Below are 10,324 nucleotides of genomic sequence, written 5' to 3'. Positions count from 1 at the left end.
TCTTTCTTTCTTTCTTTCTTTCTTTCTTTCTTTCTTTCAGTACCAGGGACTGAACTCAGGACCTTGTACTTGCCATCCAGGTGCTTATTCTACTGAGCCATCTCCTGGCCCCAATATTGACTTATTCTTGACATTATTTTAGTTTCGTGTTGCTTTCCCTTCTTTTGAATTGATTTTTTTTTTTTAACCTGGTGCATTGATTCTTTTTGACCTTTTGGCATTCATTGTTAGTTTCATCGTCTCTTTCAAGGATATCTTTGAGAATTTTTTATCATTAATTTGGTGGCTGTAGATTTCTGTAGGTGCTCTTTATTACAGGTATATCTTATTTCTCCATCAATTTTCAAAGATAATTATGTAAAATATGCCAATCTGAGTTGGAATTTCTTTCTAGGGCTTCAAACACTTAATTCTAATTTTTAATTTTTTTTGAAACACTTAATTCTGAGCTCCTCTTGTCTTTAGAGTTTGTGTTGAGAAGTCTTCTATAATTTTTATGGGTTTTCCTTCACTAGAGACTTATTGATTTTCTCTGATACTTTAAAACACTCTGTTCCTGTGTTAGGTTGTTGGTATTTTAATTATGGTGTAACATAGAGAGGTATTTTTTTCCTGATCATAGGTATTTTGAGTTTTATATACCTCAGTTATCTGTATAACTGTATAACTGTTAAAGTCTTTTTTATTTTTGGAAAGTTATGTGTTGTCTTTTTGTAAACAGGTTTATCATAACCTTTGCGCTATCTTCTGATTTTTCAGTAGTTTTAGTACTTCTTAGATAGTCTTTGAGTGCTAGTCTTGTAGCAGTGGTGGGATCAATTGTCATGTTCTTCTATTATTTTTAAAAGTATTTTTCATAAACTGATCACCAGCCAAAGCTCGGTCTTCTAGACTAGTCACTCTGCCCATATCCTTTGCTTCTGTTGCCCGTACTTTCCATCATATTCCTAATATTCTGATTCTGTTTGAAACTATTTAAGGTAGTCCCTTTCTTTTCTCCGTTGGGCATTCATGGTTTTCATCCATTTCTTTAGCTCTACTAGGTTTTTACTAATGTATTCTCTAGACTCATTGATCATTATCTGCTTATTTATGTTTTCCTTGAATCCACACAGCACCTTATTGATCCATTGTTTTAATCCATGGTTATTCTTTTGACATATCCCCCTTTATGTCCCCTGGATAGGGTTTGGAGGAATCAGGAGTTATTGAAGACATTTTATTGCCTTGTCTTCTTATATTTCTATTTATGTTTGTTTGTTTTCTGTGCTGAAGTTTGCTGATTGATTTTAGTGGGCAACTTTTTTTTTGTAGTAATATCCTTTGGGTGGGGTTAACTGTTGGCCTTTGCTTCTGTTCCTGGATCCAGCTACCTCCATTTGTTTGGAAGACGAGGTTGTAGTTTTTTTTTTCCAGGACTTGGGTTTGATGAATGGGCCACAATATTATTTATGGCTCCCAGGCAATACAGATATTAACATACAGAGAAAAGAAATTGACACTAACAACTATGTCACCTTGTCAATAATAGTAAAGTCAGCAACAATGTCCTCAAATAAAAAATGGATATGGACAAACCTACTACTTCTCATGTAACACTTAGGTAAAACAAAGAGATCTATGATTTTAGAATAGATGCTTAGGCAATCTAGATACTGAGTTACAGTAAGTCAGGCCACTGGGGTCTGGTAGACAAATGCAACAGTGTGGGAATTCAGGTATGCCACTGAACTTGGTGTGATTACCTTCAGATCCAGCCTTCTTCTTATACCCACCATGCCTGACCTCCAACCATAGAATGAAGGCCCTGAGCCCTTCCTGGCCTGAGTGTTAGCTGAGCTTTAGGGTGATCTGCGTCCAGCCATCACCCTTCCCAAATCTGCCTTCGGTGACTGTATCACACCTACTCTTCATGGTAGTGTAACATTTTTGTCCTGGAACTCTCCATTAGGGTGTTGGTCTTGCCCTCGACCAGGTCAGTCATCTGGATGTCACCTATGCTACCCTGTTCTGTGGAAAGCCAGGTGCAGGACTATGAGCTGGGAGCTTGATCCTGTTGTGGGGAAGCCTGGGTGGGCTGGTCTTCTTTCTCGTATGATGGCATGACACCAATTTCTGCTTTTAACCCATGATTTTAAATTTTACTTTATTTTGGATTAATTTAATGTATTTTTAACTGTAGTTGGTTGATTGTCAGAATTTGTCTTCCTGAGACAGTGCATTTTAAGCTATAAATATACCTTTATGAACAGCTGTAATATGTAGTATTAATATGTTTTATATTTTACTCTTGCATAGTTCAGAGAGTTTACTTATTCTATTGTGATTTCTGTCATTTATAAGGACAGGGCGAATTCCTAAGTATTTAATTTTTTGAAGCTATTGTGAATGGAGTAGTTTTCATTATTTCCTTCACAATAGATTAATTATTACTGTAAGGGGATGTTCTTGATTTTTTTTGTGTATTTATTTTATAGCCTGTCACTTTTTTGGACTTGTTTATTAGTTTTAAGAATACCCTTGTGATTTTTCTGTATCTTCTGTATAAAGGATCATCTAATCTACAAATGAGTAGTTTTACTTCTTCCTTTCCTATTTGAATTCTTTTTATTTTTTTGGATGTCAAGTTCTTTATCCATCTTTTTGAAGATTATTGTTATTTCTCCAGAGATGTTTTTAATGGCATTTTCACTGTTTTGAGCTTTCTCAGGGATTCAAATCCATTATTGGCAGGAATGTAACTTAGCGCAAGCACTGTTGAGATCGGCATCAGTATGGAGATTCTTCCAAAAACTAAGAACACAAATTCCATTTGACTCAGCTATACTTTTGAGTATCTTCTCCAAAAGCTTAAATACATCATATTATAATGATATATATGTACTCATTTTTGCAGAAGCACAATTCACAATAATAAATTATGGAAGTTGCTTATATGCTTATCAACAGATAAATGGATAAAAAAAATGTAGTATATATAAACAGTGGAGTATTACTCAGCAAGAAAAAGGGTAAGTTTGAGTCATTTGTAGGAAAATGGTTAGATCTTGAGACCATAATATTAAGTGCACTAAATCAGACACAAAATTAAATATTGCATGGTCTATCTTTTATGAAAGACTCAAAATATAAGGCGTGTAAAGAGAAAAATAAAAGGGAGCTAATAAAAACAGAGAAGTAGACAGCAGAAATTGGAAGGGGATATGGGAAATGAGAGATTAGTGGATGGAGGAGAGAGTAAAGAAGATTGAAACGTGATATGTATTCCCCAAGACAAATTTAAATGTTATGCACTGCAAATATGCACTAATAAAAAAATCATACAGCTGCATTTCCAAACATACAAAGTATTTTCTTATGGTTTTCTTGTTTAATGTACGACAGTAAAAGTATGCCCTATATTTTGGTCTTTTGGAATTAGTTGGGACTTGCATTAGGTCCCCTCTCATGGGAAGCATTAACATAGCAACAGCAGTAGTCACATTTTACTTTCGATTTCTCTATACCTGTAATGTTTCACATACACTCTTATAAACATCAGATGGATACTTTACTTTTGAAAATCCAATATGACAATTTTTTATCTCAGTTTAATATTTTATTCATTGACACTTATTTCAATTCATTATTTGGTATATTGGATTTAGGTTACCATTATACTAAATAAACACTTGTCAATGTACCTTGTTCCTCAGCCTTCTGTTTTTCCTCTTTTTCTTCCCTTTCTGTTATTGCACACTATTTCTAATTTCATTTTTTCTTTAGTTAGTGTAGGAGTAACACATGTTTTCCTGGTTACCTTAGACATTGTAATGTTCATTTTTAACTTACCCAAGTTGTGCTGGGCTGCAGAGACTTTAGAATGTAAGTGAAGTCCACTTATTACCTCTTGCTATTTTTGTCCCTTTTGCATTTTAGTTTTGAAGGTATTAATCTAAGGAAAATACTATTATTTTATACAGCAAGTTTCTGTTGGAATATTTCATATATCATTTTCATTTTGTTTTTGTTTCCTCATTCATGTTCTCTTTTCACTTGGTTTCATTTTCTTTCTGGACACAATTTTATATTTTCTTTAGTGTAAATATCTTACCACCATGCCCAGCCATAAGGATGCATGCCTGTATTCCCAGAACTCTGGGAGACTGGCAGGAACATCACAATTTGGGCTCAGGGCAGGGCCACTCAGTGAGAGGACCTCTCAAAATGAAAAACAAAAGAACTGGGATGTAGCTAAATGTGAAAGCCCTGGGTTCAGTCTCTAGTGTTGAAAGAAAAAAAAAGTCTCATGTCTAAAATGTTTAAACATCACATTCACTCTTAAAGACTTTATGCGAGGTAAGGAATTCTAGCATATTAATCGCTCTTGCTTTTCTATCAGTTTTTTATTTAGAAGAATTTTAAGCCTTAAGAAAGAGTAGTATAACACATATCCACATGTATTTCACTTACTTTAGCTCCTGAAAAGCAGGTCATTCTTCCACTTAATCACATCTTTATCATACCCAAGAAATTTAGTGCTATGACTTAATGTCACATAATATCCAATACTTCCTATTTTAGTTTGTCCAATGGACAAACATGTCCATTGGAGTGTGTTTGTGTGTGTTAAAAAGTCCTGGATCCAATCAAGGATGCTGCATTTCATGTATTCCATTTCATTACACACCTCTTCAATCTCCATCAATCCAAGACAGTCTTCCTGATATATTTCTCTTGCAATGGTACAGACATTACTGAAGAGTCTAGACTGTGTGTCTTAAGAAATGTCCCCAAGCCTGAGTTGGTTTAATTTTTTCCTTATGATCAGATTTAGATTAAACACTTTTGGCCAGACAGTTGATATTATATGCTGTTTTCCTTGTCAGAACTCTTTTCCTATGTCACTAATAAGTAATCTGTGGGATATATGTGTGGCTATATGAGATCATACCAATATTCTTGTCCTTAACGTTTTTGCTAAATTGTTTTAGCAGCTCTTGACCTAAATAAATTTTTTGCCACAGGAATTGTCAAAAGTAATTTTTTGGTCCTGTCATTACTTCTACATCTATTAGTTAACATTGCTCCCTATTTTTTTTTACCAGCCCTATGAATTCATCAATACGTTTATTATCTTTCACATTATAGACCATTACTATCCATATTCATTTCGTTGTGTCAAATGTCTCATGCTTGGTCGACTTGCACTCCTTCAAACTTGTGTCCGTGTGATGTGCCACAATCATCCTTTCACGACTTCCCACATTGTGCTCCAGTACGATCTTTTTACTTCCCTTGCACTGCCCCTGTCTAGCCCTGGGAATCAGACATTTCTCCAGTAAGGTGTAGCACCTTTACATATGGAATAGTATTTACATATTGAGATTTCTGTTGCTACTGTACAAAATTGTCACCCATTGAATGGCTAAAGAAGTACAAATTTTTTATTTAAAAGTTCTGAAACTGAGGAGTGCAAAATTGAGATCCTATTAGTCTGATACTAAAGTATCCCCAGGCTTGCAGCCCTCACTAAAGGCTGTAGGCAGAGTTTGACTTTTCTCCTTTTCCAGAACACAGGAGCTTCCTTATCCTTGGCTTTTTTTTTTTTTTTTTTTTTTTTTTTTTTTTTTTTTGTATTTTAAGGGTCTACAGGGTGTTCAGGGTCTCACTACTAGATCGGACTCATAGTGATTCTCCTGTTTACAGCCTTCCAAGTGCTGGGATTACAGGTGCGCACCACACCCAGTCTCAATTGCCATCTCAGTGCACACCAGGGGTGGGGCTGGCACAGCAAGTCCAGCGATCGAACCCAGGGCCCCTACATCTGCTTGCAGGTGCTTTAATCCGCTGAGATATTTGGCCAACCCACCCTTGGCTTGTTGCCCCTTCCATTTTCACAGCCCTAACGATGACTGGTCAAGCCTTTATCACGTGGATTCACTCTGATACAGCTGACTTCTGCTTACCCATCATCCTTTAAATTCTGTGTGATTGCAGTGTGCCCCACAAGAAACCCAGGATCAGCAACTCTATGCCTCTCTTATTATCTAATAGACACTGGAAATGTGTTTTCTCATAGTACTGTGTTACACAATTCATAATCTGTTCATTTCTATTTATATAGAGACTTAGGATATACTTTTTTCCATTCTTTTCTATTTACATTTATGCTTAATATGCAAATTCAAGAATCGAGATTCCCTATTTCTTTGTAGAAATTCCTTTTTGTCTAAGAGACAATGTATTATATTCTTTGTTGCCTTATTTTTTTTCATTTGATATATATTGAAAAACAAAACAATGTAAAACAAAATCACAAGACCCAATCAGTGCACACAATCTTTCTTGTCCTTTTAAAAATAATTTCATGGAATTTTATTATGTGTATGCCTGCTGATGTATTTGACTACTCTCTTATGAGCAGTATTTAGATATTTTGTACCTGTCTAAGTATTTTTTTGAGAATATAGTCCTAGAAATGAGATATTTTTGCCTGGGACTTCTTTTTAATTGATTATGTTTATTGGTACATTTGAAGCCTACACAATGATCACATTAATTATAGGGAGTTTGTACCTTTACATGGTATATCTTGATTCTTTTATTTCCCCCATTCCTCGACCCTCCAACTCCTCTTTCTCTCCCTATTTTTAAATTTTTGTTGCCATTTTTCTTTTTCTTAGTTTTTCTTTTCTTTTCTCTTCCTTTTTTTCTCCCTTCTTCTCTCTGCTTCCCATACCCACTTGAAAATTGTCTTCCTATTTCATAATATTAATTATGAATTTTGGTCCTTACTTACATTTTTACTTTCTCATGCCAGATAAGCAATGTGATATTCACACACGTGTGTCCAATTGAATTCACTGAAGAGCACGGTCCCAAGGTGCATCCATTTAGCTAGAAATGTTTCATTTATCCTTCTTTATGGCCGAATTGTACTCCACTGTATGAAAAAAATGCCTTTACCACATCACATCACTTTGATACAGCTGACTATATACATCTTCTATATTCTTTTTCTGTTTATTGTTTTTTGAAAAGTCATTTATATTTGGATAACTGTTAAGAGACAACTAAATCAGTGTGATAAAAATTCTGGGACCAATTTTTAATTTTCCTTACACCCTACGCCCATGAATTTCCTGTTTTAAATCATTAAACATAGTTATACAGAAATGATGGGTACATCAGTGATCTCCTCTACTCTTGTATAGTTGATATTCTAGTTAAGGTGGGGCAGTAGGTAGAAATGATAAGTGTTGGTAAGAAGCAGCACACGCTAATTACTTGCAGATCCACTGAATGGAAAAACCAGTTCAATACCGAGTCTACATCCCTTCATCCGTTGATAGGCATTCTGATTGTTTCCAAGATTTAGATATTACAAACTGTGCTACTATAAACATGGTTGAACATATATCGCTGTGGTGTGAGGCGTTTAAGTCTTTCAGGAAGATATCAAGAAGGGGCATAGCTGGGTGCAACAAGGTCTCTAATTCTATTTTTTGAAGAAACTCCATACTGAATTCCAGAGTGGTTGCAACAGTATACACTCCCACCAACATTGGAGAAGTGTTCCTTTCTCCCACAGCTCTGTCAGCATTTGTTATTGGTTAATTTCTTTACAACAGCCATTCTTTCTGAAGTGAGATGGAATCTCAGGATTGTTTCAATTTGCATCTCTTGAATGATCAGTGATCTCGAACACTTTTTTATTTTTTTCTCATTAAACTTTATTTTAATGGGTCTCAAAATTCTGTGACAGATTTTTGGTCAAGTTGTCTCCATTAAAAAGTATTGATTTTAAAAACTAATAATTTAAAAACTGCCATACACACACAAAAAAGTGTCACACAAAACATTCTCCTTTCCTTCTGAAGGTTTTATGATGCATTGTTATCATTAACCAGTCTTTCACTATTAAACTTAAGTGGTCAATTGGGAGAAACAGTTCTGAGACTGGTCTTCTGTGACTGATTAAGACCGGAATGGCAGGTGTTAGGGATAATATTCATTTCCTTCTAAGCTCTCTGGGCAAACTTAGTGACCTTACCAGCTCCAGAAGCCTTCTTGTCCACAGCTTTGATGACATCCATAGCAACTGTCTGTCTCATATCATGAACAGCGAAATTAATCAGAGGTGAATAGTCAGAGAAGCTATTGACACACATGGGCTTGCCTGGAACCATGTCAACAACAGCAGTATCACCAGTCTTAAAAAAGTTGGGCCCATCTTCCAGCTTCTTACCAGACTGGCAATCAATCTTTTCTTTCAGTTCAGCAAACTTGCAAGCAATGTGAGTTGTGTGACACTCCAGTACAGAGGTATAACCAGCACTGATCTGACCAGTATGGTTCAGAATAATCACCTGAGCAGTGAAACCAGCTGCTTCCATTGATGTGTTGTTTTCACTGTCACCAGCAGCACTGCCATGCTGGACATCTTTGACATACACATTTTTGATGTTGAAGCCCACGTTGTCCCTAGGAAGAGCTCACTCAAGGTTTCATGGTGCATTTCAACAGTTGTGACATTGAATGGAGCAAAAGTGATCACCATGCCAGGTTTGAGAACACCAGTCTCTACTTGACCCACAGGGACAGTAGCAATATCACCAATTTTGCAAACATCCTAGAGGGGCAGCTGCAAAGGCTTGTTAGTTAGGTGAGTGGGTGGGAGGATGCAATGCAAAGCTTCAAGCAGTGTTGTTCTGCTGGCATTGCCGTCTTTATGAGTGACCTTCCATCCTTTGAAGCAAGGCATATTAGCACTTGGCTCCAGCATATTGTCACCATTCCAACTAGAAGTTAACACAAAAGCTAGTGTCAGGGCTGTAGCCAATTTTCTTAATGTAGGTGCTGACATCCTTAACAATTTCCTTGTATCTCTTCTGGCTGTAGGGTGGCTTCTTGGAATCCATTTTGTTGACACCAACAATTAGTTGTTTCACACCCAGTTTGTAAGCCAGAAGGGCATGCTCACAGGTCTGCCCGTTCTTGGAGATAGAAGCTTCGAATTCACCAACACCAGCAGCCACAATCAGGACAGCACAGTCAGCCTGCGATGTGCCTGTAATCATGTTTTTGATGAAGTCTCTGATTCTAGGGACATCAATGATGTTCATATAATACTTGATGGTCTCAAATTTTTACAAGGAGGGCCAGGGAGCTAGTTCAGTAGAATAAGCACTTGCCTGGCAAGCACAAGGGCCTGAGTTCAATCCCTGGTACTGCAAATAAAAACAAAACAAACAAAAAAACCAAATCAAATTTTCACAGGGAGATGACAATGGTGATACCATGCTCACGCTCAGCTTTCAGCCTGCCCAAGACCATGGCATACTGGAAGGGATCTTTCCCCATCTCAGCAGCCTCTTTCTTAAATTTTTCAACAGTTCTTTTGTCAATGCAGCTGCATTTGTAGATCAGATGGTCGGTGGCAGTGGACTTGCCAGAGTCCAGGTGTCCAATGACAATGATATTAATGTGAGTCTTTTCCTTTCCCATGTTGGCATTGATTTAGTGTTGGTCTTCACTACACCTGTGCTCTCGTGGCAAACCCATTGTGAAGAAGCTATTTTTCTTTTGATGTTCGTGTTTTTTCTTCTGAGAAGTATCTAATCACTTAAGATGGCCATTTTTAGATGAGGTCTTTAAATCTGGGTGGTCCATCATTTTCAATTCTTTGTATGGTCTAGATATTAGTCCTTCATCTGGAGAACAGCTGCACTGAAAACTACAGTACTCTGAAAAAGGAAATCAAAGAGGACATCAGAAAATAGAAAGATAATTCTTGCTCTTGTGTAGGAAGAACCAATATAGTAAAAATGGCCATACTCCCAAAATTGTTATACAGATTTAATGCAATCTCAATGAAAATACCTTTAGCATACCTCATAGAACTAGGGATAGTAATCCTAAAATTCATTTGGAACCAGAAGAGACCTAGAATAGCAAAAGCGTTTCTGACCAGTGAAAGCAAAACAGAGGTCAAAACAATCTGTGACTTGAAGTCATACTACAAGGCTACTGTGATAAAAGACATGGTACTGGTAAAAATAGCAGACCTCAGGATCAATGAAACAGATTAGAAGAGGCAGAAACAACTTCAAACACACTCAGCCATCTTATCTTTGACAGAGGGGCCAAACAAACTTACTGGAAGAAAGATAGCTTCTTCAAAAAAATGGTGCTGGATAAACTGGCTTTCCACATGCCAAAACCTAAAACTAGACCTACATGTATTACCATGCACTAAACTTAAATAAAAATGGATTAAAGATCTAAATATTAGAACAGACACTTTCAATCTGGAAAAGACAATAGGCAGAACTCTTGAAGA

The 10,324-nt window shown here is 36.5% G+C and overlaps 1 pseudogene; it reads right to left on the bottom strand.

Annotated features, from left to right (window-relative positions):
- Positions 1-8,003: 8,003 nt before the first annotated feature.
- Positions 8,004-9,489, bottom strand: LOC101562682 (annotated as a pseudogene).
- Positions 9,490-10,324: the final 835 nt, after the last annotated feature.

The sequence above is a fragment of the Octodon degus genome, unplaced genomic scaffold, assembly GCF_000260255.1.
Source record: "Octodon degus isolate 3935 unplaced genomic scaffold, OctDeg1.0 scaffold00031, whole genome shotgun sequence".
Classification (NCBI taxonomy): Eukaryota; Metazoa; Chordata; class Mammalia; order Rodentia; family Octodontidae; genus Octodon; species Octodon degus.
This window is presented reverse-complemented; position numbering and strand designations above follow the sequence as displayed.